At 44.2% G+C, this 8,183-nt stretch overlaps 1 long non-coding RNA gene across 1 annotated transcript; it reads right to left on the minus strand.

Annotated features, from left to right (window-relative positions):
• Nucleotides 1–4,921: 4,921 nt before the first annotated feature.
• On the minus strand, nt 4,922–5,695 carry LOC124389153. The gene is made up of 3 exons (XR_006926520.1): nt 5,652–5,695; nt 5,237–5,293; nt 4,922–5,054 (listed from the first exon to the last, which is right to left on the minus strand). It is a non-coding gene; the product is annotated as an uncharacterized LOC124389153 (long non-coding RNA).
• Nucleotides 5,696–8,183: the final 2,488 nt, after the last annotated feature.

An 8,183-nucleotide genomic window follows, 5' to 3' on the forward strand; every position in this document is an offset into this window, starting at 1 on the left:
AAAAATCGACACAAACCAACTCTAATGGTGCTGTTGTAGTTATCGACACAAGTGGAGCTCTGGCCTCCGGCTCAGGAGTTTTACTCAATACACATCTCTTGCATTGCGACACGTACAATTTTGTGTCATGCTCCAAAGAATTCCAGTAGAATCTCTGCCGTGCAAGCCAAAGAGTGCGGTGCTGGCCCTGATGACCTGCATTATCATGAACCCCTTTTAGAACCAAACCTCTCAAGACAGCCGGTACAACATACTGAAAAATCTTTTTCTTAGTTAGTGGGTTCTTAGACACCCGTTAAAGTATGCCTAACTTGATTGTGAATTTACCCCATTGTTTCAGTGTTCGTACAGTTTCCTCTGACTCCTTAACTTTCTCTCGCCTACTAGGCCGTCTACCACGCTCTACAAAGAACCTCACCCTACTCACAACTGGATCCAGACGCTGCTTGTCAAGCAATTCAGCATGCGTAAGCATATCAATTGGGTACTGCATGTCATCCTCCAAACCCCTCAAATGCTGAACATACGCGACTGCTCTAGTTGCAGCAGCTTCCTCCCAGTGGCTATGAGAGCGGAGCACAGCTGACATCTCCCCAGAGGACACTGACCCCCCAGCAAAGCTCTGAACTATGTTAGACACTTCCTGACACTTCTGCGACGCAGGCATTTTCCCAAATCCCTCCTCTTTTTCACGTACACAGGACAAATGAAACATATCCTGCACTCGCCCAACCCCAAGCGTCTCCGCTTCATGCTTCAGAATATCATATGGGGTTCTCGTTAGTCTGTGCAAAATCTTAGAAGTAGCGAAAGGCTCCCGACTCAATGCATCGGCTACCACATTCTTCGGTCCCGGTATGTACTAAATATCAAACTCAAAAGGAGCCAACTTCGCGACCCATCTCTGCTCGCAGGCATCAAGCTTTGGCTTGGTCAAAATATACTTGAGCGGGTTATCCGTCCAAACCGTAAATCTGTGCCCACGGAGCCAATGACTGAATTTATCGCAAATGGCCCACTTCATGGCCAGAAATTCAAGTCTATGAGCAGGATACCTGGACTGGGCATGGTTAAGAGACTTCGAAGCGAAAACAATTGGTCTTGCAACAGCATGACCCTCCTGTACTTGGGAAAGCACAGCCCCAAGACCACTCATTGAAGCATCCACAGACAGAATAAATGGCTTCGGGAAGTCAGGGTGAGCAAGTAAAACTTGCTTCACCAGCATCATCTTCAAATTCACAAACGCCTGTCTACATTCATCTGTCCAATCACCAGGGGTGAGTTTCCAGACAGCCCCGGACCTCTTACCTATGACCCTCATCTTCCTAGGTTTCTTTTGGCCCGTTGTTAACTGAAAAAGAGGCTTTGCAATCATTGAGCAATTCTCGATAAAGTGCTGATAATATATAACCATTCCCAAAAAGGACCTAATTTTAACCATGGAAGGAGTGACACCATCAGCTTCCATTAAGTGTTCCTCAGACACACCCACAATAGCCTCCACCTTCATTGGATCACTAGCCGCGCCCTCCTGTGAAACGATGTGACCCAAAAATTTCACAGATCTCCGTAAAAACCTACACTTTGAGGGTGATAGCTTTAAATTATGATCCCTGAGACGTCGAAACACCATCTCAAGTCTCTGCAAACATTCTTCCTCATTCTTACCGAAAACCAACAGGTCATCAAGGTAACAGAGCAAGCTCAAAAAATTTTTATCACCAAAAATAGTTAGCATCATCCTCATGAATGTTGCGGGACTGTTGCACAGACCCTGTGGCAAGCGGTTGTACTCATGCAAACCAAGGGGAGAACTGAAAGCTGTAAACTTTTTGTCCTCCTCATGCAAAGGAATGTTGTAGTACCCCGATGTTAAATCCATGGTACTAAACAAAGCATTCTCCCCCAGTGCTGCTAGCACATCCGCCTGGTGAGGTAGAGGATGTGCGTCCCTCACCGTCCGAGCATTCAGCCACCTAAAGTCAGTGCACAGCCGCAAGTCCCCATTCTTTTTCCAAACCAATACCAACGGTGATGCAAATTCGCTGGTTGATTTTCTGATGATCTCTCTTTGTTCCATTTTATCTAAAGTCTGCTTCAGCTTGTGGTAATGAGCAGGGGATAGTCTCCGATAAGGTAAGCGAAACGGTCTCTCATCCGTCAAGCGAATGCGATGACAGAATCCCTTCGCCTCGCCACAATCCAATGACTGTCTAGAGAAAACACACCCATATTCCTTTATCAAATCAATGAGCCTGCCTCTCCAGAAAGATGACACCTCGCAGTCTTTAACATTTAAATCCTTGAGGCCAAGCTCATCTAATCGAGTGTCACTAAGGTGCTCAACCCCAGACACTGAGCTCTTTGCTGACAAGCTACCACAAGAACTGTTGCCACTCACGGCCATGTTCTGAAAAATTTTCTGTTCTGGTACCTGTTCAAAATCTTCCAAGGCAATGCATGGACAGACATCAGCAAGTTTTGCGTTTCTGCGTAGCACAATCTCAGAGTTCGTGGGATTTATCATTCTAACTGGGAGCCAACCATCTCCCCATAAAGGCGAGATCACTCTACCGACAAGGACATTACGATGGACACAGCGAGAAACACTAGGCTCAATTACAACCGTGCTGCCGACTGACAGTTTCAGTCCCGGTGGTAGCCGACCCCAGACAAGGTGCTCACTCATCGGTTGCAAAACCACTGTAGACTTGGACTTTAGAGTACCAACTTTGTCAGGGATAGTACTGCCCTTCCACCTCTCGATACTTGAAAGCATACGTAGAAACTGACAATCTTTACTCTGATTTGTTTGGTCTGGTTTATCCAGGACTCTCCAGAACCCCTTATTTGATTTCATCTCTCTGATCAAAGGTTTCAGCACATTGGTACCAATGATCAGCTGGTCCACCTGTCCACTCACAACAAGAACTGGAACACTAAAGCAGAACCCATACACCTCAATTTTCAGTTCACAGGTACCTACAGGACTAGTCTGCTTTCCACCACACCCAACTAGGACAATGTCTGACCGGGGAAACAACTCCTGATTCAAGACTCCAGCTTCTCTTAGCTGAGGAACCGCATCAGCACTCAAAGTAGTTGCCATGGAGCCACTGTCCAGCATTCCCCTCAAACAAACTCTGTCCTGCACCAAAACACTTGTATAAAACAGACTGTCATTCGGCAATGACTAAATATTATTCTGAAAAATCACAGTCTTGTCTTTGCTTACACTCTCACAACAAGAGGAATAAACTGACTCAACATCAGTATCCAAGGAGGATCTTACATTTTGCCCCACATTGCCCTCCCCACAATAGAGGCTCTCTAGTTTCCCTGAAGCTCATCATCTCCCCGTCTGCCAGTGGCTTCCCTGGGGACAGTCGTCTCACAATTGAAGCTCATATGCCCAGGTGAATAACACTTAAAGCAGAGATTGTACATCTTGCAATGGGCCGTAGTACTGTGATCTTTGCTGGTGCAGACTCTACAATCACGATTCCGTCTATTAGGATTCTTGGACCAACCACCTCGCACTGACTGTGTATTACAAACAAGAGTCTTCTCCAACATAGTCAAAACTTTGTCTAGAGCACCGCTATCAGCTGCTGTTGTAGTTGTTTCAGGTCTATGAGGAGGCAGAGATGTTGACTCATTAATAGGCTCAAGAACTTTGGTAGTGTGTTGACTTGTAACATGCCTTGTCACTTTCTGTTCCCTTAGCATCTCATCCAATCTCTCTTGGACCTCAGAAGCTGTCCAAGACTGTATTGGTTTGCTTTTGAACACAAGAGACAGTTCCCTTTCAGGACAGTGTCGAATAAACATTACAGCCAGTTCTCTACTTCGATTTTCTAAAGTCCTGCCCTCCTCCCTAAGGCCCTGCACAGCCACCTCAGCAGCCTTGTTCAACCTTATCCAATAATCCAGGGGACCTTCATTGGAGAAAGGTTTCACAGAGTAGAAATCAGCTAAAGGCATACCTGAGCTACTGGAATCACTAAAGTGATGTCTCAAAACCGTGAAAACAGTATCCGCGGTCGGAGTAACCGTTCTGTTACTCAACCAGACCCTTATAATGTCCCTAGCCCTCCCCATTAATCTGTTCATCACTTCCTCAACCCTTTCCAAGCCTATCACTTCCCTTTTATTAAGGTACACCCACATCAGTTCTTCCCACTCCATCACAGAACACTTATCAGTACCGTCTCCACGAAAATAAGGTGGTGCAGTTATTTCAGGCTTCAGAACCAAATTTAACTTGGAAGCATCAATAATGGTCGTGTTCGACATTTTAGCATCAGAAACGTTAATATTTTCTCCAGAGCAACCACTAGATGGCAAACTTGAATGTCTAGTTTGAAGCAGACTGTCCCTGATAGCTTCACCAATTTCAGATCCAATTTGCCTAACAAGGTCACTCACATCACTTGAAAGTCCCGATTCATGTTTGTTATGCATGTATGGTTTTGTTATTGGACTACAGTTTATGTCAGGTCTATCCTCAACTGGCGATCTAAGTCTTCCACCCCTCCCAGTGCTTACATACTGCGGACCCATAAACTGAAAACCTCTGTCAGGTGTGGCAAGTAGTGCACCCCTTCCCCTACCAGCCATCATTTTGCTGTAATCTAATACTAAACCTTCCTCCTTGTCATCAGCCATACCAATTTCCCGAATTTTGCTTAATACACACAAAAAAAAACCTTTTAACCTGAAATCAAAGTGAGCTTACTGTCAAATGTCCCGCAAGTCTTTTCCAACGAAAAATGATCCCTCAAAAGATAAATAAGATAAGTCAATCCAAGCTAGTCAGTGGCAAATCGCTCCTGAAATGCAGATCAACGATGACATCAGCATGGCTCTGGCAAAGACAGCTTTGGCTCTCGCAGCTTCCCGGCGGTCAGCAATCAGCAAACCAAACGATGGGTCACGGCACCAATTTGTAGTGGGTTCGCTCTGCGTTGTGTATGTTTTTAAATGAAAAGACTCCACACGTTGGTACAATTGTCGTATGATTTACTTCCAGCTTCTGTATTCTCCAATCACTGTATTGAAACAGACACCATCAGATAATAAATGGCGAATCTCTGGTCTAGCCGTGCCTCTCATCGCTATCGCATTCGGCAAAAGAGAGAGGGCGCACGGAAATGACAATTTCTAAACTATAATAATAATAATATAACATCGAAAGAAAGAAAAATAAAATACCAATGATCCAATTACATACCTGTATTGAAACAGACACCATCAGATAATAAATGGCGAATCTCTGGTCTAGCCGTGCCTGTCAATCATTACATATTCTTTTAATGTACTGTATATTAATTTAACAAAAAAAATACATGGATACATGGAACTTCTCATGGATCATTGAAATAAAATGCATCTTTAATTAACCAAATTTATAGCAATGAAATTATTCATTTTACTCAATTTAACTAAAGGATGCCGCACGTGTAATGGCGGCCATTACCTGAAATAATTATGAAATTAACTATACACATTATTACATTCATTAAATAACTTACTAACCGTAAATCAAAAGAAAAATGAACAAATAATCATGTTTAACACAAAAATTCCTTAACCAATTAGTATTTATTATATTCTAAAACTTTTCCCGAAGAGCTGATAAATCATACCTCTCATCGCTATCGCATTCGGCAAAAGAGAGAGGGCGCACGGAGATGACGTCATCTCTACCTTCGTGCGTAGACTTGAGAGTATTCTACCTGTGACCACGTGACCGTGCATCATTCATGTAATCGCCATTATAAATTTCAAAATAAAGAAAGAACACTCACACCTTAATGCCACTGATCAATTGTAACTCTAATAATGTAGTGTGACACCATTACACTTGCCACACTACTAGGTTTAGATTTCTGTAAGGAAGTTAATTTTAGCTTTACTGAATATTGTGGGGTTTTTTTCTTTTCTTTTAAATGACATTGGGAATAAAATTGCAAAAGTATCTATTTATTTATTTATTTATTTATTTATTTAATTTTACTAATGTTTGAAGACCCATAAGGACACCACTGCTGACAATAGGCATAAAAAAGCAAGACTGGAGTTTTCTAAAAATTATGTGACAAATGCACAATCCTTCTGTAGGAAAGTACTATGGACAAATGAGACAAATGTAAAGCTTTTTGTTAAAGGCCATCATGGCACTGTTTACAGAAAAAGAAATTAGTCCTTCGAAGAAAAGAACACAACCTCTGCAGTCAAGCATGGTGGAGGTTTCAAGATGTTTTGGGGTTGCTTTGCTGCTTCTGGAACTTGATGCCTTGACTGTGTGAACGGTATCATGAAATCTGTTGATTACCAAAGAATTTTGCAGCGCAACCTAGTGGCCTCTGTCAGAAAGCTGCGTTTCCACTAAAGGTCATTGGTCTTCCAGTATGGCAATGACCTGAAACACACTTCAAAAAGCACTCAGTAATGGTTACAAACAAAGTGCTGGAGAGTTCTGAAAAGGCCAGCAATCAGTCTAATGGAAAAACACAGTGTCACCAACAGGGTGACGTCACGACCAGAAAGCTATAAAAGCACAGCATCTCGTTCCCTTAGGGACCAATGGTTATATACATAACCTAGAGATGTTCCCCTTCAGGAACTCGAGCTGTGTCAACAACACTTTGGGAACGAATGTCCAATAATGGCAGACTGACCAATCCCTGCCTAGAGCGGATAGGTACAGCAAGTTCGAAGAACAGAGAGGACAAGTGGATTGAGCCCTGACCCAGAGAGAACAAGAGGACTTATAGGAAGAATATGTAGCATCCACAATCCACCTGCTGAGGGTCTGCTTGTTGGCAGGAAGACACCCCTTCAGAGGGCCATTGCAGGCAAACAGCTGCTCCGACTTTTGCCACAGTTCTGTTCTGTGTTCTGTGGTAAATGACCTGTTATTGGCCTCTGATCAGGGTTTTGTCTCTTTCCTAACCTTAGTGCAGCTTTTGACACCATTGATTATACTATACTGCTTGCTAAACTTGAGAACGTTGTTGGAAAAAAGGGAACAGCTCTCAACTGGCTTAGTTCAAGTCAAGTCAAGTCAAGAGGCTTTTATTGTCATTCCTACTATACACAGTGGTACACAGTACACAGTAAAAATGAGACAATGTTTCTCCAGAACCCTGGTGCTAAACTGAACAACAACAAACAAAACAACATAGAGCTACAACACAAGTTACATAAAGTGCATCGAGTGCAACCTAGTGCAAACAGTGCAGACAGACAGTGCAGACCTGGTCAGTGGGAGGAGGGATGGTCTTCCTCGCAACCACGTTGTTCTGCACCTCGAACCGGGAGTAGAAGTCGTTCAGCACATCTGGGAGGGAGGGGTCACGGTCACAAGCAGGTGATGTGGTCTTGTAGTTCGTGATCGCCTGGATGCCCTGCCACATGCGCCGGGTGTCTCCACTGTCCTGGAAGTGGTTGTGGATTTTCTTCGCGTGCGCGCGCTTTGCCTCTTTGATAGCACGAGACAGTTTGGCCCTTGCTGTTTTTAAGGCCGCCTTGTCCCCTGATCTGAAGGCAGAGTCTCTTTGTTTCAGCAGTGCACGCACGTTTGCAGTCATCCACGGTTTCTGGTTGGAGCGTGTAGTGATGATCTTGGAGATGGTCACATCATCAACGCACTTGCTGATGTAGCTGGTCACTGATGATGTGTACTCCTCCAGGTTGATGGAATCGCCGTAGGTTGCAGCCTCTCTAAACATGTCCCAGTCAGTGCACTCAAAACAGTCCTGAAGAGCAGAATTAGCTCCTTCTGGCCAGGTTTTCACCTGTTTCAGAACCGGTTTAGAGCGTCTGATGAGCGGTCTGTATGCTGGAATCAACATAACAGAGCTGTGGTCTGAGTATCCGAGATGGGGCGGGGCTCCGCACGATACGCGCCGGGGATGTTTGTGTAAACAAGATCCAGCGTGTTCGCTCCTCTCGTTGCAAAGTCCACATGCTGATGGAGTTTAGGAAGCACAGTCTTGAGATTCGCATGGTTGAAATCTCCGGCGATAATAAACAATCCGTCGGGGTGAGCATTCTGCAGGTCGCTAATAGCGCCATAGAGTTCACTCAATGCCTCCTTAGCATTAGCACTGGGAGGAATGTACACTCCGACGATGTAAACTGTGGTGAATTCCCGTGGTAAATAAAAAGGTCTG

The sequence above is a fragment of the Silurus meridionalis genome, chromosome 7, assembly GCF_014805685.1.
Source record: "Silurus meridionalis isolate SWU-2019-XX chromosome 7, ASM1480568v1, whole genome shotgun sequence".
Classification (NCBI taxonomy): domain Eukaryota; kingdom Metazoa; phylum Chordata; class Actinopteri; order Siluriformes; family Siluridae; genus Silurus; species Silurus meridionalis.